Genomic DNA, 24,792 nt, shown 5'->3' on the forward strand with positions numbered 1-24,792 from the left:
TAACGTGTGATATTTCATTCTTGTTTTTCTTTTATCGCCACCGGAGGACAGCATAGCAAGCTACAGAGAAGCGCGCGGGTTCAGCCAAGGTAGTTGAGGAAACATTTAAGCCACTTAAGTGATGAACGCGTTTTTCGACGTCATTAAACACGATGACACAGTGTCTTAGCAAGAAGCAACACAACTGCCTTGCGTCGCAGCCAGCAGCACGTCAGCAGAGCCTGGGACGAAGATTTATCGTTCCCCAAGAGGTATAGCGTAGTGTAGGAGCACCGAACTCGGCTCTGGGACGTTGCCGAGGCGACACATTCTCTTGCAGCAGTGCAGCCTGTAGCTCACGGGGTTGCGCTATACCGAAGCCGAAAACTGTTTGTGTAAGGCGTAATTCTAGTGATTCAACGCAAGAATAACGCTAAATACGCATATGCACTATGATTATATTTTCGCAAAAACCACGTGAAATGGTGGAGTGAGAACCCTGGCGTGACGAGTCTTTGAGAGGCATATCTGGTTGTTGCTATATGCAAAATTGAAATGTCATACACAGGTACGCGCACGTGCGTAATAAGGCGTACACGTGCGCAACTTTTGTAACCTTGCTTGTATGTGAGTGCTCGACATCCACATTGCCGATCATTTTCTGACTTAGAAATTAATAAAACGGAGTGGACTGAAGCACGTGGCTGTATATCGCTCGATCTGGTGCCACAATTAAACCTATTTCTTTATGAACGGAAATGGAAGGCTGGTTTTCATTTCTGTTTAAACATAGAACGTAGCGGTGGACTTCGGATTAATATTAGCTACCTGTTGTTCTTTAACGTGCACGGGTGTTTTTGCATTCCACCCCGTATAAATGCGACCGCCGCAACGCGTGGCCGGAAATCGAACCCGCGTCCGCGAGCTTAGCAGCGCAACGCCGCTAACACTGCGGCTTACAGGCTATAGTGCCGATGGACTACAGGGTGAAGTGCCACGATAAAACTGCACAGATGAAACTCCGTTTCATAACCTCGCCCGCGCTGTCTCGAAAAACAAGCAAGGGCGTGTGGATGGTCATGTTCATTGGTTAGGAACTTCAGATGAGTCTTCAAAGACTTTTTTGCTTGCCTGTAATCTAAGCGAAAGAAACTTGCTTTTTGTCAGGGTAGCGTTAGTCGATGCGTTCCTGGGGAGGCTGCAACATTTGCTCTTTGGCTTACATGCCTTGAAATTGGCTGATGTTCAGGTAGTGAACACCGGAGCAGACTTTCGCAGAGAGCAGTGTCCATTCGATGAAGAGAGCGATCAAATCATGACGTTTGAACTTCGAGGAGGCGTCCGGAAGATATTGACGACAGAACCCAGCTTCTCCTTGAAACTTAGCACATCGAGTGACAGGTTGCGGGATCTTTGAGAAAAATTGGAGGCATTGAAGGAAGTGCTATCCTGATAAACGAAATCTAAGCCGGAGGAATCGGATACCTATTTTTGTTTTCCTTTTTTTTTTGATAAAGGGAAGAAGCCCTTAGGTGATTACACATATCATATTCATCACCAGGAATAGCTGGCGTCTGCTGATTCTCTTGCTACGCTAATGACTCTTTGTTCGGGGCATCAAGTCCGCGTAATTTAAAATAAGCGGGGAGAACTTCTATGAAAGATAGAGGAAAGTCTTTATTTATTTATATTGTTTATTAATGTAGCGTGGCTCTTAGTTTTGTGCGAGTAATATGACGCGGCACTTAATAAACTGAAATAAAAGTGAAGTAACTTAGAGAAAATGACAGTGCTAAAGCGCTTAAAAGTCCACCAAATTTCATTCTTGGTCATTATTGTGATATACCTTAGGACTCGGCTAGCGTTTTATCTGGCATTATGGTAAGTTAATTAAGAAGTGTTCTCGTTGGTTGAATTAACGAAATGAATCTTCTGCATCTATTCTGCCTCACCGTGCGCTTGAACAATGAGGTGTGCCGTAATCCAAATTACGGATGAGCGCAAAAAATGCGAGGAAAAATATTGTTATTCATCAGATCTCTGCATAGAGGTCATACCTTTCCGTCATAAGCTATCGTTTACCTATTACTATTGCTTCCACATTGTTTCAGAAGGTGACTGGTACATGGCCATCAGGATAACTTTTATCGTAAAAGTACCAATGGTTCCATCAACGTCGACACGGAGTCTAGTTGTTATTCATGTAAGTCGTTTGCAGGATCGATCGAAACAATATAAGCTAAAGAACCACTTCTTACGCAAGTAAAAGCTCCTTTATGCAGGTCTTTAAAGATATATCTACTTAACGATATATATGTATTTAAAGCTATATCTTCGTCGCAGTCAAGCACTTCGGTTTCATCTTAATCCAGAACACTACGTGTACTGTAGGGTATAGCAAATTCGGCGTGACCTTGGTTAACTTCCGCGCATTTTCTTACCTTTCTTTCTATCTCCTTTGTGCAGTGTATAGGTTGGCGTACTAACCGAGCGGTGGGACTAGAAAATGCAGTGATTTGGCTTAATGCCCTTAGATATCTGCCCCTTTATCGCCAAATACGTGACGCGCCATCGTATTATATTATTTATTTTATTTCGGGCTTATATTTAGCGACGCAGTGCTAAGTGTGAGCTAGGCCTCATCGACGTCATCTCGCCGCGGAGGCGAGAACACTGCCCTTTTATATAAGAAGGCCCGATCTTCGCGCAACCTTACGCGGGCTTTCCAACGTGAAGCTTGCTCGAAGCGCAAGGGGACATGGAGCGTTAACAGCTCGACTCGGACACTTAAGTACCGTTCCTAAAATGACGGATAAAGTGGGAAGCGCGGCCAAAAGCAGCAAATTCGATTTGTCTCTCGCGGAAGAACGCGAGTTCTCGGACACACACGACGACGGACGGTAAGTGACCGTCCGCGGTAGCCAAGGCTCTCTCGGCCGTCCGACAAGCTTCTGCTCTCACCGACTGCTGCTACGCTTTGCTCTCTGCCGCCGAAAGGAGGCCTTTTTTGCGCCCGTGACCAATTCATTACAGATACTCCATTGCCGAGACCCATTTGGCCACGTTTCAGAACATCGTATGTGTGCGTATATATATATAAAATGTGAAAGCCAAATGAAGCGCAGGCGCAAGTACAAAAACATCAACATTAAACCTCCAATATACACACAATCGCACACACACACACACACACACACACACACACACACACACACACACACACACACACACACACACACACACCCACACACACACACACATATATATATATATATATATATATATATATATATATATATATATATATATATATATATATATATATATATATATATATAGAGAGAGAGAGAGAGAGAGAGAGAGAGAGAGAGAGAAGACAGGTCCCCGGTCGATACATCGAATAAACGTAATGTTGATGCTTATATATATATATATATATATGTGCCGCGGGTGTCCCAGCTAACTCGGCCGACCTTTCAAAAGTAACCACACGCCCTAGGAAAGTTGTACCTGCTGTATATTGGTAGTTGTCATGTACGCTTACGACCTGTATTTTTGTAATTGCTAATTATTACTTAAATAAATATTAAACAATAATTGGCCAGCTTTCTAACCCTTGCTTGAATCAGTAAAAATAATTGGGTAGATCCCACGCATTGTGGGTATCGATTTCAGGTCAAGTGCAGACAGCGAGTAGCTGTCTAAGCTGGACTTTTACAGCGAAAGCTGTTATGAGATCATTTCTACGGCCGTTTTTGGCGCCGTAGTTGTCCGCCGCCGCCGCCGCCGCCGGTGTCCGTAACCAGTATCGCTCGAAATAAGAAAAAAAAAAACTAAATAAGAAAAAAATTCCAGGATGGAACGAGGTTCGAACCTGGGCCCTCTGCGTGGGAGCCCAGTATTCAACCTCTGAGCCATGCCGGTGCTTGAAACTGCTTTGCAAAAAGGTCCTATACAAACTTCATGTCGGGAAGGAACCACATTAGCATATGCAATATAGCGTGGTAGAAGATTAAAATAAGCACCAAGCGTCGCACAACGCGAATTCTGTAACCAGGCGTCAAACAATTGCGAATTGCGCAACGAATAGGTTGTTGAATGCTTCCACCCATTACAAAAGGGCTCTGCTATAATTTTTCATCGTCATCAGGCGCAGAATCAACAAAGTGCGCATAATCCCTTACATGCGTTTAGCAGGTACCAACGCTCTCTGTAGAATGACGAAAAATGGCACAGTGCCTGCTGCCCTACTTCTAAAAAATTACAATTATTTATAGCGTAGTGGGTTCCTCGCAAGTGCTCTTGTATTGGTTGCCAAGGAAGCCCATAAGCGCATGATCCACTTCCTCGGGGTCTCAGTAAGATTACAATGATTTATAGCGTAGTGGGTCCTCGCAAGTGCACTTGTATTGGTTGCCAAGGAAGCCCATAAGCGCATGATCCATTACCTCGGGGTCTCAATAAAGTTCTTCGCCCCCCCCCCCCCCGTCTCTCTTCCACGTCAACGTATACAGCATGACGGGAGAGGGAAATAGCGACCGGGCGTCACCCAATGCAAATTACATAACTAGTGGGCCGTTTAAAGACTCCAACCCATTACAAAGGGCTGAGCCATAATTCTTCATCGTCATCAGTCGTCACGTCAACAAAGTGCACATAATGCCTTACAGACGTGTAGCTGGTGCCTCGCTTCTCCATATAATGACGAATAATGGCTTAGTGGGTGCTTCCCAACTTCACAAAAATTTTTATTTGTGGCGTAGTGGGTACCTTTCTAGTGTACTTGTATTGTAGCCCCAAGAGAGCTTAACGGGCTCTAGAAACGCCGCTCTTCCAGCTTTCGCTGTGACTGTGCTGCGGTTTCAGCGCAGGCCTGGCGTTTTTTTTATTTGAGCCAAGCCTTACGAGGGTGGATTAACGTCATTGTGTAAATTGAGTAGTTGTGCGTATATCGTAGGCTTATGAGGCACGCCGACTACACTGGCATGCAAAGGGTAGCTCATGGTCCGGCGTAACGCAGGCACTCACGTTAGGCAGAGACGTGTTTTGTCGAAACAAAGTGCAGGATACGGTGCGATGATGTGCATATCGTAAGTGACGGTCGTCGGCGTGTTCGAGCAGCGCTTTACTATAGCTTGTGGAGTCATAGGCACGCATATGTAATGTTTATCACATTGTTATAAAAGCGGATAGCCAAAAATACACAGTTGGCGTTACCGTTGCCCGACATGAAGCTTGCATACGGTCTTTTTCCGCAGCACTTTAATACACTGAGGTGGCTCTGTGGTAGAATGCCTGACCACCATGCAGAATGCCTAGGTTCGACTGCGGCTCGAGCCGTGGTTTTTATTCTTTGCTTCCATCGAGATATCTCACCCATCGAGAAGGCCGCCGACGCAGGCACCGCATTTTCTACGGCACGGGCTCCTTCACGCTGTCCCGTTAAAATTTCCAGTCTGGTTTGATGTAGTCTGTGAATCACCCACGTGTCACGGGCCGCGGTATGCGGGTATGTGCCAGACGTGACGAGTGGAAAGAATTTCATGAGGTGCGCGAAACGGAAGTGGCGTTATTCATGTAATGTCCTGTAAATTCTGTTCGTCATACACTCGTGTCCTTCTATGCCAATTTTGGCCTTGGGCGCGAGGCCCACCACTGGAGATGCGGGCGCTGCAATAGCTGCGACGTGCAGGGTTGGATCACATGATCTCACCTCGCTCTAGTGAAGGGAAGCGGACGGTTGAATGTGTTGTTTTAACCATGATTTCGCGGTGTTTCCCCTTTTGAACAGCGTTGTTTTGCTCTTACTTTATGTGTGCGGACTCCCAGAGGGTGCACAATCATGAAAAGTGCAGTAAAAGTTATCGGCGGCATGGTGCTTTTCTGCTCCGTGCCACAGTGCGCTACGTACGCGAAGGAGCCAGGCGTGAGCTTTCACTTTTAGCCCTATACATGCTTTGCAAGAGCATGATGCCGCTGTCACCGATCTTTCTTTTATTGTTATTTCAAGCCCATGGGGTTAAAATGGACACCGACCACGCATGTTCACATAAAAGAAAACGCTTCTCCCGCACGAGAGCCTTGTTCACAACGAAAAATGAACAGTCCGGTTATGCATGTTCTAAAATATTCCGTAGCAACATGCGTACACGTGTGGGAAGTTGCCGTCATTACGTTTAAGCGTGTGCGCCGTTGCCTGGATTGTCAGAGATTCAAGATGAAGCCGAGAAGTCCAGTTCTTTTCTCTCTCCGTTATTTTTGCCCTATCCCAGTCTATTTCGTGGCCAGTTGCTTCTGCCTGCTCGGCCAGCGCGTTCGATGAAACCTTCTGTCTTATATCATACATGTGCTGCTTGAATGTTTGCGGAAAATTACCTGTCTCGCCGTCGTAACTTCCACCACAGTCTGCCCCCCCCCCCCCTCCCGCCTCGCTTGGGTGTTCATTTTAATTGTCCTCATGTGACAGTGATTCACCTTCTAACAGCAGCAGCGAAGTGTCATACTGCTTATCAATGAAGCTATAAAGGCTGGACGCTGGTATTTTCACTGAAACATAAAATGGCCATTTAGACTACGGTAAGACACATGATCAGCACTTCTTGCGCAAAATTTTCTCAGACAACGGAGGAGACAGACACGGACGGGCGCAAACTTCCAACTCATTTTATTATCAACAAGTGACATATATATATATACACAAATATGACTATGACAAAAGAAAAACCAATGCACAGGTGTGCAGTGTGTCAGCGCGCATCAGCTACTCCCTCCCCCAAATGTAGTGTTCCTTCCAAGAAGGCCATTTCCTTTTGTGTCAACGAAACTGACGTCATGCTCACGCAGTTGCTGCCCTCCCGTTGCATTTTTGCTGCCTCCACAATCTCTCGCGTGCGCTGATCCCCGTCATGAAAAACAGCAGTACACTGTTGATACAAAGGTTTGCACCCACACTCGTGGCAATGAATGACCAAATTTCCATCCCTGCCCCCTTCCACCCTGTTCGCATGCTCACGCAGGCGGTGGTTTAGACACCGACCTGTTTGCCCAATGTAGGGTCGTCCACGCGATAGTGGCAACTTGTACACGACTTCCTTCGTGCAGTCAACATACTTGTTTCGGTGTTTTACGTTTGGGGGAGGTAGTAGCTGATGCGCGCTGACACACTGCACACCTGTGCCATTGGTTTTTCTTTTGTCATAGTCATATTTGTGTGTATATATATGTCACTTGTTGATAATAAAATCAGTTGGAAGTTTGCGCCCGTCCGTGTCTGTCTCGTCCGTTGTCTGAGAAAATTTTGCGAAAGAAGTGTTGATCATGGAGTACCAACTAGCTCGAACCCACACCTTGTTAAGGTAAGACACAGCTTGAAGCATGCTCATTCAAGTGCACAAAGTAATACGGCCGGCTGGCACACGGTGCATTTGCTGTCGCAATCGAGCCGGATCGGTACCGCATTTTTCGATCGCGATTGACCTCTTTGTAGAAGGTAGATAACTGAGTCAATCATGGAAAGTTTTCATTCCTATGTTGCTTGATGGTGATTGAAAGTGCACCTTGTGACAATCTTTGCGCAATAAGGGGCAACAGGTATACATTAAGATCGTGCCGCAGAGAAACTTGTGCTCATGTGTAATGTTATTTAGCTACAACTCAGAATGAGGCACGCGCGTGCATATGGCTCTCTTGTGTTTGCCTCCAATCATATCAGAAAGGTTGCGGCTGCATGTAGCTCTAAGTATGCTTGGTTGCTTCCCACAAAACCGAGAATCCGCTTGCGTCGTGCTTCATAGAGATATGTGTGCTAAATAGTAATGCAAATTTGCGCATGCTTGTCGTGTCAACCGTGGCCCGTTTTTAGAGGCTAGCATACAATGAATGAAGTTGCATGATTGCACGCATTGCTTGGAGCAAAAATATGTGTATTTGCCGCAAGCACGCGATAAAGCCCATTTGTTGCTTCAATTCGACACAAAATGGTTCGTAACCGTTTACAAAAGCCGCGCGATCGACCCCCGTGGCTTCTACTTAGGTGGCCATAGCAGACGACGTTGGCAGTCAGGGCGTTGTCTAAGGCATCATGAGGAGCGCAACATTTTTTCAGAGTAGGTATTTAGCATTTCGTATAGTCAGTGACGAAGCCGCCGCAGTATTTTTCTGATTTCGTCGAAGGTAATTGCAACGAGAATAATAAAAAAAAAGTCACAGTTTCGCCGCAAGGGCGAAGCAATGAATGCGATAGCAAGAAACTAATGCTATACGAAGTGAGGCTCGCCAATGGATACTCTCACTTTGAACAGCGCTCCTGTTGCAAAGGCGGCCGAAGCAGCGAAGGAAACTAGCGTGCTTCAAGTGTCGAGCTGTGACACTAGATAGTTCACGCTCATCTTCTGTTTGTTCGTTTAGCGGCGTCCCTTGAGCTCGAGTGACTTTCGTACGCTCCGTAACATGAGCGCGGACAACACGGCGAAAGCGTGAAACATCCCTCTTCCCCTCACCACGAGAAAACCGCGCGAGCAGACAGCGGAAGGGCAAGGTTCTCTCTGCGCAAATATAAGAAGAAGCGAGCAAGCAAGCTCGCCGACGACTTTTAAATGCGCCCGTCGCGCTCCTAGCGCCATCTCGCTTTTAATGAAGAAACGCTAAGCGCCTGCCGTCTCTGAGTCCGTCCAGCGGTAAAGGGTGTGTATATAACGCTCGCCGTTAGCTACGTGGAGGATCTGCGTTCCGTGGCGTAGTGGTTAGCGCCACTCGCTGCGGAGGAAGAAGTACCTGGTTCGATTCCGCGCTTCGGAAGAATTTTTTCTGAATTATTTTTCTTTGGGGCTTTTATATATATATATACATACTTATACATATACGGTGCATGACGGCGACGACGGCGACGGCAAAATTCAGCCGAGACTGTCCATATAATTGCTATCGCAATAAAAGGGTGCGCGAAAGCGGCTGCGAGCTGTCCGGGAGAGGGCTGGCGGAGCAATCCAACCTTGCTCGTCACAGGGATGCCTCGGCATGGTGGCGCCACGGTATGTCCTCGCGCCGAATATACCAAGTTAAGGCTGCGAACATAAGAGCGTCCAGACGTAGGCGGCTGCTGGCTAAGATTAGATAGATAGATAGATAGATAGATAGATAGAATAACCTCATAATCAAGCATTTATTTTGTGCTGAAACCTACCTCAGCTCGGGCAGCTCAGGTTCCCCTGTTCTGGTTAAGTAAGGATTAACAGCAAAATTTTGTTTAATGTTTACCTCATTTCTAGTCGGCTTTGAAATTTATGCCATCTAGATCGAAAACCTTAGATTGAGCACACAATCGGCGTTGGCGTAGCATATAATCGACGTAAAAATCCGGCTCCCTCTAAGTAAGCGGGAACTTTGTTTGCCTCTAAAGCAACTTAAGCAAATAACTAAAACTCCCATAGCTAGCCTAACTCGCGCTTTGGTCTTTGCTAGAAGAAAAAAATGCACGCGAAAGGAGACCACATTGTAAGAAGCAGGGCATGACGGAGACACCCTCTTGTTGGAAGTTGTCGAGCATGATATCGACCAACTACGCCTTTGTGGATCTCTTTGTTTTTATTGGCGTTTTAGCTTAACGCTCAAGTTTCCATTTCTCAGATGCTCCTGCTTGGTTGGTGTACTGTTGCTTTTAGAATTTCTTTCTTTTTTAAGCTTTCCGTTGGCTGTTATATTTTTAACCTCTCTGGCTTCCTGAACGTAGCCTGTTAGATTCACTTTAGTATACGTGAAACAGAGCCAAGTTTAAAGCCTTGAACAATCAAGGGGCAACGTCTGCTTGCATTATTCATTTCCATTATTCAACGTCTACTTGCATTACTCTAGCAAAAAAAATCTAATGTTGTGCCTTCTTTGCCTCCAATGCACATTAGTAAGTCTTTCTTCCTTTCTTTTTACTTAGCTAACACAACTTGCTCTCTTGCGTTTAAGGGAAACATTGCGTGTGTTTTTACTGCACCTACCTGCGTTCTGTCATGTCTTCATTGCTTTTTTTCTTTTTCGTCTAGCATACGTGTTTCTAATCTAAGCACACGGGTGTTTTTGCATTTCGCCCCCGTTGAAATGCGGATGCCGAGGCCGGGAATCGAACCCGCACCCTCGAGCTTAACAGCGCGACACCTTACCTGCTAAGCTACGACGGCGGGTAACACTCGATACTTGGCGCTTAATGTAAGCGATGGTAAAGTGGAAGAGTATTACCACCGTCGTGCTGTCACAACATAACACACATGCAAGACAAGCCCGCGGCGAGTGTCCAGAGACGCGCAGTGAGTTTGGCTGCTGAAGCGACGAAGCCAACTGAACACATCGTCTAGCTCCGCTAAATCGGGTGTAGTGGTATGCGCAGCTCGCGCGTGAGTGGTTATAAATACTTCTGTAGACGCAAAGTGCGCTTCGCAAACGATGCCAAACGGATGCCCTGTCGCGCTACGTTCAATCGGCTGTAATAGAAGTGAAACAAAGTATGCCTGACGTACAATTGGGGCTCCCGCATACCTTAGACCAAAAGCGTAGACGGGTTCTGTCAAATTTTCTTTTTCTTCCAGCGACAAAAAAAAAATGGTTCCTTCAGAAGCGCTCTACTCTCAGCTTCTGTTCAGTTCTTCCATCACGGTGGAGTTGCAAGAGATTCACGGGCAGCAGCCGATGATTACAATGCCTTCCTCACTTCTCCTGAAAATGATGCAGGTAGTCCTTGGGCTTCCGCAACTTGCTGGTTCGTTAATTTATTCGCGCACATACAGCTCGTTTAAATGGCCATACTTGCGTCACTTACTGTCCTCCTTCTGCACAGTGTAGGTATAAGCTAACCTCTGCGGAGTACGCAGGGGGTGCACACTGTCGTCAAAATGCAGGGTTGCCACTACTCGTGGAAATGGTTCCACAAGATACAAAGTCTTGTATCGGTTTGTATAGGACATGATTCAGACCACACATACAGAACCCTTTCCATATCCTTAGCGTTCATGAATATCTTATCGGTCCCGGTCAGTTGTGACGTTCGTCTAAAGGGTGTTCGCTGTATGTGTGCTTAGTTTACTCACCAACTTTCTGGTCAACACGTCTAGTAGCAAGCGATAGAAACGAGCCCGAATCGTCGGCAAGAAATTCTTCAGCACTGGCAGGAGCAGTTTCATTTTGCAAATAACTAAAAAAAGTGTTCTGTGCTACTAATCAAACAGAAACACTCATTTGACTTTTTTTCTATTAAATGTTTACAAGGAGAGGTTGGTGCCGATGCGTGGCGCCGGCTACTCCTCTTCTCTTGCAGAGTCGTTGTCGTCGCGAAGTAGAAAATAAACACAAGGCTATGCAAAGGCACATAGTACAGGAATCACGCACTCAGTCCGGGTCCTTCAATAGAATGTTCTGTCCACTCAACACAAAAGTTGACAAAACACAAGTATTCACACGATTCAAATGTCCACACAAAACATAACAGTTCACTAAAATGTTGCCATAGCCGATCATGTCACTTGGGAATTGTATCTTAAATGCCGCAGTGTAACTGAAACAATGAGGTTTTCACAAAGAATTATCTGCTAAAACAAAAAATACAAGAATATTGTGTCCAAGAATACTGGTTAACAATAACGCGAACCTAATTTTATCAGATTTAGTACTTTTGTGATATTTCTGATTCCTCCAAAAATTGCACTACTACGCACGCAGCAATGTTTTGAGCGTTTCCTCTTGGACATGGGCCCAAGAGTGTTGCTATTGGTGGGGGCCGTTTATCCAAACAATTTAGTTTTTGTAAAAGTTTCTTTCGAGGAGCATCATAATTTTTACAGTGTAGAAGAAGGTGCTCTATGTCTTCTTCAGCTTCCCCACATGAGCATGTGACACTGTCAGATTTTCTCATTCTATACAGGAAGGCCTTTGTATAGGCCGTGCCAAGTCGAAGCCTATGAATGACTGTTTCTGCAGATCGGCTAACCTTTATCGGAATTTTAAATTCTACGCCTGGATCAATGCTACACAACTGAGAGTTCTGTGCACCATTTGCGAACCAAGTTTCCTTAGACAATCGACAGCACAGCTTATTCAATATACATCGCGCATCACTCATCGGTAGAGGTTGTAGTAATAAATTATTCTCCCGATGTGCTGCATGTGCCATGCGATCAGCTGTGTCGTTTCCTATGATTTCACAGTGACTTGGAACCCACTGGACCAATATGCTATGGTTTAAATCTCTCGCTATGGCGTACGCCTTCTGTATTTCGTACGTCAGCCCACTACGTTTGTTTCCTAAGCTGATTCCTTTTAAACAGACTAATGAGGCTTGTGAGTCACTGAAAACTACCCAGCGAAGAGGACCTGGCTTTCGACATATGAAACGCGAAGCACAGAGTATTGCATAAAGTTCTGCCGTTGTGTATGCCGTTGCCGTTTTGTAAGGTAGCTGAGCTTAAAAGCTTTTTTCTCTTTGTATGCAGATATAAAGAATGCCGACGTTGAACTTTGATTACAACATGATCCATCGGTGTAGACGTGAATGTGGTCTACATATTTAGTATAAAGTTGTCATAAGGTGAATTGTTTTATCGCAATTATGGGCACCTCACTCTTACGAGCTAATCCCGGTATTGAAGTTACAATTTCTGGAATTGAGAGCCGCCATGGGGGATGAGATGCGCATGGAGACCAGTACTCGTGCGTTGGTAGTAAGTTTTTGCATCGCGCTATATTTTCATGTATACCTGCGGTGGTTTTCTCCTGAATAGCTCGGTATAGAGGATGGATTGCGTGTTGAGTTGCCAAACAAAAATAATGTCGACAAGTCTCTGTGTATCTCAGGGCATGGAAAGTTGGCTGACGAGACTCAGCAATTACCAAAGCACTGGTGGACCCTCGTGGTACTCCAAGACATATACGAAGGCTTCTGGCCAACAACCTTTGAATTCTTTCCTCTAAGTGACGGGATATCCCATGTAGAACCGGGGTAGAGTAAGCTATTTTTTGTCGAATGATTGCAGAGTGTACACGTAATAAAGAAGAACATGAACTACCCCATCAAACTCCGGCAAATCGACGAAGAATATTATTTAGAGATTTCACTTTCTCCTCTAGTGATTTTATCTGCGGAGCCCAAGACAGCCGTCTATCTAAGATAACCCCTGAAAATTTGAGCTGTTGCGCAAGTTGTAAACGTCGAGAGTCTATCTCGAGCTTGAATCTTTTGAGGCATTTTCTTGTGAAAGGGAGCATGGGCTGTTTTCTCGTGGGAAAGAAGTCATGTCTCTGCTGTTCAAAAATTCATTAATTATTGTTAGGCCAGCTTGGAGCTTCTGCTGAAGTGCTTGGGGACTCGAGTTCGATGCCCATATACACAGGTCGTCTGCATATAGTGAATAATTCAAAGTGGCAGGCAAGATATGAGATAATTCAGCCATAACACAATGAAATAAAAATGGACTGGGTACACTACCCTGCGGGACTCTTTGACTAACTTCATGCTCTTTGCTTTTGCTGTCAGCAGTCTCAATGAAGGTTTTTCGGTCTTCTTAAGAATTCTACAATCCATCTTAGTGCTCGGCCAACTATGCCCAACTGAATCAAGCCATGTAGTACATGAAAGTGGCGGGTTGTGTCAAATGCACGCTTTATATCTAGAAATACTGCTATAACGGTTCTTCCACAGCTCCTTTCATGATCCACATAAGTGACAAGATCTAAAATCCACCGTGCACCGACGCCTGCGGAAGCCTGCCATATTTTCTGGGAGTACATTCGTGCATTCCGTCCACCACTGAAGCCTAGCGTCAATCATCTTTTCCATAAGTTTACACAGACAGCTAGTCAGGCTGACCGGACGGAAAGAACACAGTAAAACCTCGGTGATACGAATCTCGCAGGGTTACCAAAAACATTCGTATCAGCCAAAATTCGTATCACCAGAAAACATGGAAAATTAGTATGCGACAAAAGAAAGTTGGCGTACGTTTTGATGTAGAGTTTCTCAGGGCCGCAGCGACGTCATGAATTGCTCTGAATGATTGCCAGTAAGGTTTTTAGACGTCAGCGATCATACTTGTACTCGTAAATATGCGATGCATGCGCGCCTGTGTAAATAATGAACCAGATGTGTTATGCCCCGTGAACGCTAGTAGCCCCTTCCTTAATCTGTTGTCAACAGAAGACATCACAACTGAAGGCGACGAAGGCACTGCTGAGGTTTTTGAGAGCGACGAACTTGGCCAAGCGCCTGTGACAGAAATGTCGCGTACCACGCAGGAGTGACCAACTACCACGCAAGAGTGACCGACTGTTTCTATGAAGGAAAGCAGATGATTTTTCAAGGGCTCGTTTATCTTTGTTAGACACAATATTAATGGGAACTAACAGACAATAACGCCAAGGAAAGTACAGGGGGTGTTATCTGTAGTATTTAGAATATAAATGTGAAGAAAGTAAAGTGGACGAAAAGATGACTTGCCGCCGGCAGGGACCGAACCTGCGACCTTCGAATAACGCGTCCGATGCTCTACCACTGAGCTACGGCGGCGGTCATCCTCCCGTCCACTTTCTGGGGTATATATGTTGATTTAAACCTAGGAGTGTTAGTCAGCGCCAATCGCAGCCATGGCGGCGAGTGTGGAACACTCTTTTTTTGCCTGTTGGCGTCACGTAGCACGTGATCTTTTTACGAGCTGGCAGCTGACCAATAATCCCTCGCATACTACCTGAAGGCATTAAGTCTGCCAGGACGAGACCCTCGCTATGAATGAAGGAAAGCAGATGATTTTTCAAGGGCTCGTTTATCTTTGTTAGACACAATATTAATGGGAACTAACAGACAATAACGCCAAGGAAAGTACAGGGGGTGTTATCTGTAGTATTTAGAATATAAATGTGAAGAAAGTAAAGTGGACGAAAAGATGACTTGCCGGCGGCAAGTCATCTTTTCGTCCACTTTACTTTCTTCACATTTATATTCTAAATACTACAGATAACACCCCCTGTACTTTCCTTGGCGTTATTGTCTGTTAGTTCCCATTAACGACTGTTTCTATGTGTGCTATGCTACCACGCAAGAGTGACCGACTGATTCTATGTGTGCTGTGTCGTGCTATCTTTCTATCTTTCTCTCTCTCTCTCTTTCCTCTCCATCTTTAAATCTCCCCCACCCTGTCCCCATGTGTAGGGTAGCAAACCGGTTGTCCTATACTGGTTAACCTCCCTGCCTTTCCTTCTCTACTATTTCTTCTCTCTTCTTACTACGCTTTTCTGATTGACACCAGAGTGCTGCGGCGAAAGTGATTTAGAAAGCGCTTTGCACACGAAAGATAGAGGCAAAGCGCCTTCGCCAAGACCGTCCGCTTCGTCTCTTGGGGTCTTCGTCCACCTTTAATGGACTTCATGACGGACCCGCAGCCCAAGTTTCAGTCTTGTTTCATGCAACGTCTCATTGCGGGGACATGGCTTGCATCGACGTGGCAGGCACGTGTTAACACAGTACAAAGACGCTGCTGCCTCGAACAGAGCAGCACGCGACAACGCGTCTGAAAAAAAAAAAAAAAAACACGCGACGTCAACGTCATCTGTAAGATAGCGCGCGCGAATCTCGAAGATTCGCGTGCACTATCTCGGAGGCAACGACGCACCGTTGATGGTCGCGCAGCGTGCATGCCCGCGCGTGACTGCCGCGTCTTACGCGACAGCGCGGGCAGCACCTGTTCGTACCTGTGCGCTAGCGTACGTTCGTATCAAACGTTGTGGGGTGCAAATCGGTTCGCAACAACTGTACTCCGATACATTGCAGGCTCATGGGCCTTGGCCGGGGCCACAGAAAAATTCGTATCACCCCGAAATTCGTACGAGCCGTGATCGTATCACCGAGGTTTAACTGTACATGGATAAAGGTGCTTTACCGGGTTTTAGAATTGGGACCACTCGCGCAATTTTCCAGGAGGGAGGAAGGCATTCTGGTGTCCATGCATCATTCAGTAACTTTAATAAAGTATCTGTGGCCACTGGACCTTGGTTTTTCAGCGCCGCATATGTTATCCCATCAGGACCAGCTGCTGTCCTCTGGCGGCACGATGCAAGTGCGTTATTTAATTCTTCTAATGAAAACGGATAATCTAGGTCATCATGATGGCGATTGATAAAAAAAATTAATCAATGCTTTAACTTCCTCAACAGATTTAATGTATTCGGGCGTGTTCCCTGCTGCACTTGGGGTGTAATATGCTGGCAAAATTCGTCGGCAACGGTTGTTTCCGGTACTTTCTTCACTAAAGCTAGGGCCTAAATGATTGTTGATGGTCTAAATGATTGTTGACTGTCCTACTGAAAGAGCGTTGAACATTCCATAATCTTAACTCAGGTTAAGTGGAGTAAGTGAAGTGCAGAATTCCCGCCAGCGCATTGTACCTAGTCGATCCAGTTGCCGACTCATACGATCATGCATTTTTTTACATTCTCGGTAATCTTCAAGAAGGCCTGTTCGTCGGTATTCTCTTCCAGCTCTGCGGCGTATGGCTCTAACTCTTTCGTATTCAGAACCTGTTCCAGCGTAACATTCGGGAAATTTAACGAACTTGGAACACAGGTTTAATTTTTCTTCCATGAGTGATAATAGACTGACTGTGTCAGTGACAGTATCAGCTTGGTTTGACATGTGATACCGAAAAGCTTGCCAATTAGTTATCTTTACTGAGCGCCTATAATTCGAAAAGCGGATGCTGTATTAGGATAGGAAAACGATCACTACCCCTTGCTTCAATATCTGTTCTCCATGAAGCTCCACATTCAATATCGTGTGAGCAGAGCGTGAGGTCTAGGCAACTCGAGTAATTAAACCCCCGTAGGAACGTCACTGAGCCGTCATTTAACACAATGCACTATTCTGAATTGCTTTCTGTAGGTCGTTTCTGCGACGATCACAGTAGGCACTTCCCCATACACTCTAAGAAAAAAAAGAGTCAAAAGAGGGTCATGGCCGCGTGACTCTCTTCGGGTGTCCATTTGACCCCTTTTGGAAGGTACAGGCAGAGAAAGAGAGTTCGCAATTCGACTGGAGTCACGGGACTCTCCCGAAGCGCGTTTCGATTGGCGGCGGCGCCGTATACGCCATACATATCGCGCGCTTGCCCTTTGGCGCCGTTGTGGCGCGTTGGCTCGACGACGGAGGCGAGGCAACGCGCCACAACGGCGCCGGGGTGGCGTGCCGCCAGTGCCTCTTCTGTTTTCCTTTCTGTCTTGGAATGCGTTGCGTGTTGGTTGCGCGGGTTGTGTGTCTGTTCATGCTCGTCTTCGGTGGTGTTGGTGTTGACGCCGGCTCCGTGCACGAAGTGACGCGGTGACGCTTGGAGGACGGAATATTCCTGGAGCTGCGGACAGGAACAACGGGCGCCAGTTAACGGTGAGTGTACTGCTTTCGTAGGTACTAATTATACAGCTTTAGCTGGGCGTCTGCAGCAGCTCTGCGGAAGTTATCTGCCAGCCATTTCCAACAGCAGCCTGTGTCCGCAGGGCTGTTGCGGATGCCCAACTAAAGCTGTCAGTTAACGAGTTGCCACCGCTATGCGCGTTGCTGTGCAAGCTCCCTTATAGTGAGCGATGCAAACAATTATCAAAGGTAATTTTTTGCTGATCGCACGTTGTGTCTGCGCTACTGAATGTGCAAGATGTCGTTTTGAGATGCACTTTAGTCTACTTCATAACATTTCCATCGACCTTGAGTGTGTAGCGTGCTTCGGCGCGTGGGAACGTGATAAAAAAATGCCTGCGTACAGAACGCTCAGACGCACTATATATAATGGTTTTTGTTGGCTTGAAGACGGTAGTTTGAGGTGCAGATATGGTACGGTGCTTCCAGAACGTACGCGGTAGTCATTCAAGTTGGACACGCTTCACCGGTAAAGTGAAAAAGCTCTAGACTTTCGACGGCGCGCGTTGGTGCGGCCGCGGCCGTACACTCTTCCCTCGTTTCTGTTTGCTGTTTTCGTGATTTGCATACACTGCGATGACGTTGGGCGTTATTACAGAATCGAGTGAGTGTGCGTGATTGTGGGAGCTATGTGCGGTAATTCTAGCATATGACATGTCTGATCTCGACGTCAAAAAACTTGGTTCCTGACCATGCCTGTTTGCATTTGTTGTTTTGTTGTTAGCCTTTATTATGTCTGTGTGAACCACTTATTGTGTAGGTTTTGCAAACCTTTACTGCAATTTCATTTTCTCATCATAATATCACGTTCTTATTTTCAGATGCCATTTTTCATGGTGCTCACGCTGAACAGGAGCGACAACCTAGCAAGCCACAAGTCTGATGTCTCCAGCCGTCACCACTTTTTGATTTATTGTTAATCATAAGAATAAATATGGAAACATGATGCCAATTTCTGCTGTTTATTTAGCACCATATGACACTGTGCGCATCACAGTCACACATTTTAGTTGGCTATACTCATACAGGCATGTGAATGAGGAATACCTTAACTTCTTAATTGGAAATCACTGACCATGCATCTTTTCGCGCTTTCTATATAACTTTGCTAGAAAATATGTGTTGTTTTGACGAGTTTTATTAAAATAATGCTAAAATTGAACTATTCTTTTTTTTGCAGTCGCTGGGCAGAACGGCAAGTATTATTGCATTTGCCTAAAATGAATACTCCACTATTTTCAACGGTATAGTCGCGCAAAAGTAGAGCAAGGGTCAAAGGAGTAGCTTAAAATACTTGTGGAGTCTCTTGACGCTTCGGTGTGGCTCACTTGACCCCCGTAGGAGTGTTACCGGCAAGAGTCGTCTGACTCCCTATAAGTGGTAACGTGATCCTCCCGACGAGAGTCTTTCCACTCTTCCTAGAGGGTCAGGGGACTCTCCTAGAGCGAGCCGACCCTGACCCACCAAGAGAGTCACCGTGACTATTTAAAGAGAGTCCTATACGTGGCAAGTCAGAACTCTCCGAAAAGAGTCACGCATGCTCTTTTTTTTCTTAGAGTGTACGACACTGTGCGCATTGAAGTCTCCGCAAAATATCACACCTTTTGCGTACTTCTGAAAAAGGCCTCTCAGTGTAGAAGGCGAGATACTTGAAGGCTGGCGATAAACACTGACTATAGTTATATTTACTCGACCGAACCGAACCTCCCATGCTACATATCCTGGATATTCTGATGTTGTGGCAGTTAACAGAAGTGACGGCAGATCTCTTCGGACACAAATCATCGCTCTGCTCGGTCCTGTGGATCTAGAGGACGTAAATACAACGTAGTTGGCTAACCGAAAAGTGTTGTCTACCCCGGCCTCTGTAATACATAACACTGGAAAAGAACACTGAGCCACTAATTTTCTGAAATCTGCACACTTAGAGCTAAAGCTATTCGCATTCCACTGGTACATCGCGACATTTTGATAACAATTATTCATGCCTTGCCTGCGCAGTGGCTGTTGTGGCTAATTGTGACACTACCCGTTCCATCGACAAGATGGCTTTTACCTCAGGCAGGTTATTGGTTTGTGGAATCGCGGCAAGTATGGCTTTCAAAGCAGAGAACAGCATTGGTATGACAAGATGAGCAGTTTACACTGAGGAGTTTTCCTGTTGCGTTACACTTACTTGAGGCGATGTGCTCGTACTTTGTTGAATGCTAGCCACATGGTTGCTGTTCTGTCGAGATCCCCCTTGAGACTCTTGTCGAGCTTGATGCTGGCTTGGTGATGTCCCGGCACTTTGCTCTCGGTGTCGTAGTCCCCTTGCAGCTTTCGCGTACGTCATAAAAGTGTCCTGTTGTTTAGCTGCTTGCAGTCGTGGAGGCCCTGCTGGGTTCATGGCATTCATGCTCGGGTGCACAGCGGTGTTGCGTGCGACCATAGGTGATGCCATGTTGATGTTGAAGAGAAGCCACTTTGTTCTGCGGGCATCCAGAAAATGAAGCAGCATGGGGCCCATTGCAATTCGCGCACCTAGGTTGTCTTATCGATTTGCAATCCTTGTGATGATGGCCTTCTACGCATATTTTACTGCGCCTTGTTCCTCGGCAGTTTTTCGCAAAATGCCCAAACCTCTGACAGTTATAGTAGCGTCTTGCTAAGCTCCAGATATTCCTCGACTGGATGACTGGTGAATCCAAGATACACTCTCTCTGGAAGTGGTCTGTCATAACTGAATTGCAGAATCACAGTGGGAGCGATTCTACAGTGCCATCTTCTTGACGTATGTAGCGGGCCTGGCGTCTAGCCGATGTCACTCCTGCCTCTCTTAAGTATTTTGTTAGTTGTTCTTCTGTGTATTCTAGAGGCACATATCTGATTTGTTCTACGTTTCGTATGTACGACTCCGGAATGAATGGCTTCACCAGCAAGCCAGCCACCCGCACACATGACTTCATCAGACGTATACAGAATTTTTCAGCTGTAACTCGTGCCCGCCTCAAAAAAATCACCGTCACACAACCAACTAAACATTACCCTTTGTCCTCTTGAGCAACGTTACAGATTTTCACTGCGAGCCAACACAATTAATAGCAATAATTATTTAACCAACCTTGAAAGTGTCGCTGTAAACGCAAAATCTTCACTGCAGACATTGTAGAGCCTGTCGTAAGCGATCGCAACGGCAGTCGTCTTCGATACATCGCCATCAGCCGCCAAAGCAACCTCTTTTACGCTGTATGTCGACAGTACTATCACTGACAAAACCTCATAAACTCCTATAAGCTATTTTTCGCCTTATTGCTTCAACAAAGCTTGGCAAAAGTGAAACCCAAGATCATTGTCTTTGATTCTCACGCGGCTTAAGGCTTGTTCATCTATTCATAGCTTCGGTCTGCATGACGCATTGGCTATTTTTGATAGTGTGTATGAAGGCGTTAACTATTTTCTTACCATGGGAAAATTGGCCACATTTTGTAGGTTTTAGTAATATTTTTTTGTTATGATTAATATTTTTTGTTATGATAATCAGCTAAGTGATTGTAATTTTCAATGGTATTACTTTAAAAAACTTACTTTATAACATTACATGCAAGAATATTTATTGATTCGTTGAGCATTGCATAGAACGTTTCTAATGTCGTGCTCCCAACATGAAAGGAAAAACAACCAAAAATAATCTGAAATATACAAAATGTTTTGCTCAACAATTTTCTATATTACAGGAAACTTAGAATGATCTAGCTCAAAAAGCATATCAGTCAACATTCTTTTCTTTTTTTCGTCAGTCGATTGAAAACTGCATTATTCCATCAGGTTATACGATTATATTTTTCCCTCTGCAAATTTTCCGAACGCAGTAACACAATGTTTATAGTTTAGACCAGGAATGAATTTTTTATTAGGCATAAGTATTTTAGCAAATTAGGCTGAATAGCAGCACAGAAATAAACTCAGATACGAAATGGTAACATTGAACATGGCACCAAAACATCCAAAGTAGGGCTTCACCGCACACAATAAAAGTATTCGAAATGTGTAGCTACAAGAAAGCCTTCGCGTTTGAATGTCTGACACTATCGAAATAAGTGGAACCATGTCTGAAAGCTTTAAGATGTAAAGAAAAATTTCTAAGATTGCTGTGCTACTGGGCAAAACAGGTTTTACGGGTGGCAATTGTCTGGTAGTCAAGTTTCTTGTCCTCATAACACTTTTTGCATCTCCTCCGCTTCGTCAATCCGTAGGACTTGTTCTGAATGTACTTGTTTCTTAGAGGTGTAGTCATGGAAGCTCGACGATGGCCTAATATATCAGCAGGCGAATGAAATTCTCTATCTCTGCGGCCGTGACCATTTCCCAAGAACCATAATCCTCGGCATAAGACTGCTTCTGCGGGATTTACAACCAGCATATTCATTTATAGCGAAAGCTGTTATGAGATCACGCCAACAACCCGTTTTTGACGCCGTAGTTGTCCGCCGCCGCCGCTGCCTCCACCGGTGTCCGTAACCGCTATCGCGCGAAATTAAAAAAGAAAACGGAAAAAAAACGCCATCTCCCACTAAAGGGAATCATGTGGGGATGCGAAGCAGCGCTTGGGTCGACTTAAGTTCCGTTCATCACGGGCACCTTACCCGATGTTAACGCGTCCATGCAAGTGGAGCACACCATGCATTCACTGTAGTTGCTGTTGCTGTTACTCGTCCCGACTCTTGTTGGAGCACGCCACGCGGGTTCATCGCGCGTCTACAGAATCTCGTTCCCCGACGCCATCACGTGATTGCTGAGAGAGTGTAAGGGGGAGAGGCTACAGCGTCTTACACAGGCCCGAACGCGCTAGCGCGTGCCAGCGCGTTCTGACTAGGATACAACGCGTTGGTTCATCGCGCGTCTACAGAATCTCGTTCCCTGACGCCATTACATGATTGCTGAGAGAGTGTAAGGTGGAGAGGCCACAGCGTCTTACCCAACCCCTTACACAGACCCGAACGCACTAGCGCGTGCCAGCACACATAGTTTTGTCTGCGTTACGCCAAGCTAGGACAGCATACGGCAGCCCGGGCCCCTAAAGTGCTCTGCACGTATCATCATCAAGGCGGTCGAAGAACAAGAGGAAGAAGACTTTTCCTTGGCGCGAGCGCGCGCTCAGATGGCTATGCTAGGTGGTAGAAAGCGGACGGTCACCAAGGGACGGACACAGCCCCGAGCAAAAGCTGCTTCGCAGCTAAAAGGATATCCATGATGGAATGGGGTTCGAACCTGAGTCCGCTGCGTGGGAGCCCAGTATTCTACCTCAGAGCCATGCCGGTGCTTGAAACTCTGTTGAAAAAGACCCTATACAGGCTTCATGTCGGGAAGGAACCACATTAACATATGTAATATAGCGTGGTAGAAGAGCAAAATAACAACCAGGCGTCACACAACGCGAATTCTGTAACCAGGCGTCACACAATGCGAATTGCGCAGCGAGTGGGTCGTTGAATGCTTCCAACCCATTACAAAGGACTTAGCCATAATTCTACATGGTTATCAGGCACAGCATCAACAAAGTGCGCATAATGCCTTACAGATTGTAGCTCGCTTCTCCGCAGAATGACGAATAATGGCGTAGTGGGTGCTTCCCGACTTCACCAAAATTATGATTTATGGCGTAGTGGGTACCTTGCAAGTGTACTTCTATTAGTAGCCCCAAGAAAGCTTACAACAGGCTCTAGAAATGCCGCTCTTCCAGCTTTCGCTGTGACTGTGCTGCGCTTTCTGCGCAGGCCTGGCGTTTTTTTTTTTTTTTTTTTTTTTTGTGAACGCAAATACTGTTTTATTACTTCCGCTGTGAAAAAGATGCCCAATACGCCGATTTTCCTTGTGACACGTATCGCTTCCCTGCGCTACACTACTCTGAAGTCATGGCTGGGTACCCTTCTTGGGCTGAACATCACTCTCTGTTGGCTGGAGGGGATGTCACCAAGTATACACAATATATTGTTGAGACACTACAAATAAAATATATAATGGTGCCAATATATTCACGACATTTTAATCGGCATGAAAAATTTATGTACCAGGAAGCTAAACGTACTGATCAACACCTGACTACGATCCGGTCTCGTTCTATTGTTTTTCATCATCCGAAATATGTTTGCATGATTTGGCACCGTCCTCAGAGTTTTTTACCAGAAACAGCAGAAAAATCGCTTGCGGACGCAACAGAATCGTCCAAAGAACAACATTTCCCAGAGGGTCTCGCTATCCCGGCCGCGGCGGCCGCATTTTCGATGGAGGCGAAAATGCTCGAGGACCGTGTACTTAGATTTAGGTGCATGTTAAACAATCCCAGGTGGCCGTAATTTCCGGAGCCCTCACTACGGCATCTCTGATAACCATAAAATGGTTTTGGGACGTTTAACCCCAACAATTATTATTATATTAAAGGGTCTCGCTACCGGGTCATCTGTCATCTTCGTGGAATCACCAAGCGAAACGCTATCTTTGAGTCGCAGTTAAAAATTGCCGCCGCTCAGGAAAAAAAAAGTAACTACGCAGGAAGCGGAGCATTAGTGCTTACATAATGTGGTACATGGCACAACTAGCTGATAGGAGCGTCCATGTTTTTAAGTTCTCGCTCGGCGCGTTTGGGTCACCGGTGACCCACGTTCTGTGGCGTGGTAACGAAAGAGTCTAAGCGCCTAGTCACATAGTACATTTTCGAATCACGCCAAACTCAGCGCAAAAAAGTGGCTAGTTTAGTCCAAGAAAATTGGCTTTCGCGCCATATGCCTTGGCTGGCGCAGGGAAACCGTCTGGCATATTTTAAATAAAGTGGTTATTTCAAACACGAAGTTTGTTAATTTCTAAGCACTCGCGACTCCTGCAGCGGGACATAGCTGATGTGGAATGATATTCACGGATGAGAAGGAAAAAAGAAAATCTTTCGGGAGGTTGGCTGCCATAAGCAACAATATATTGTTTCCATCCGACAAAGTAACGAGAACCATGCTTAGTGCCTGCTGAGCGCTGTATGCGAGGAAGTAAAGTTAAGGCCCCAAGTTTCCACTTCGAGCACTCAGCGCGCGTTTTTCATGCAATGAGCGTTGATCGCACTGAGTAATTTACGTTTATTGTCAACTCGTAACAGTGACCAGAAATTCTTCTCGTGTCGCAGCACCTTGAAGTATCATGGCATCGTTTGGACACAATTTTCGTCTCCATCTCTAGAGCCGATCTTTTTTCTTTTCCCAGTACTTCTTTAGTTCTTACTTTTTAGTACACAGTGAGAGGAACTTCAGTAAATAACTGAATTAACAAAATCGGTGTGCAACCAAACCCTGAACACATTGTTCAGTGTAGGTAACCCGTATACGTGTTTCGAGATGCAGGTACACTTGCGCTGAAATCGATCG

General features: G+C 45.7%; 1 protein-coding gene across 1 annotated transcript in view; it reads left to right on the top strand.

The window, feature by feature from the left end:
• Nucleotides 1-24,792, top strand: part of LOC119401531 (uncharacterized) — a 308,161-nt gene that overhangs the window by 239,072 nt on the left and 44,297 nt on the right. The window lies entirely within an intron of this gene.

This window comes from Rhipicephalus sanguineus, chromosome 1 (assembly GCF_013339695.2).
Source record: "Rhipicephalus sanguineus isolate Rsan-2018 chromosome 1, BIME_Rsan_1.4, whole genome shotgun sequence".
Lineage (NCBI taxonomy): Eukaryota > Metazoa > Arthropoda > Arachnida > Ixodida > Ixodidae > Rhipicephalus > Rhipicephalus sanguineus.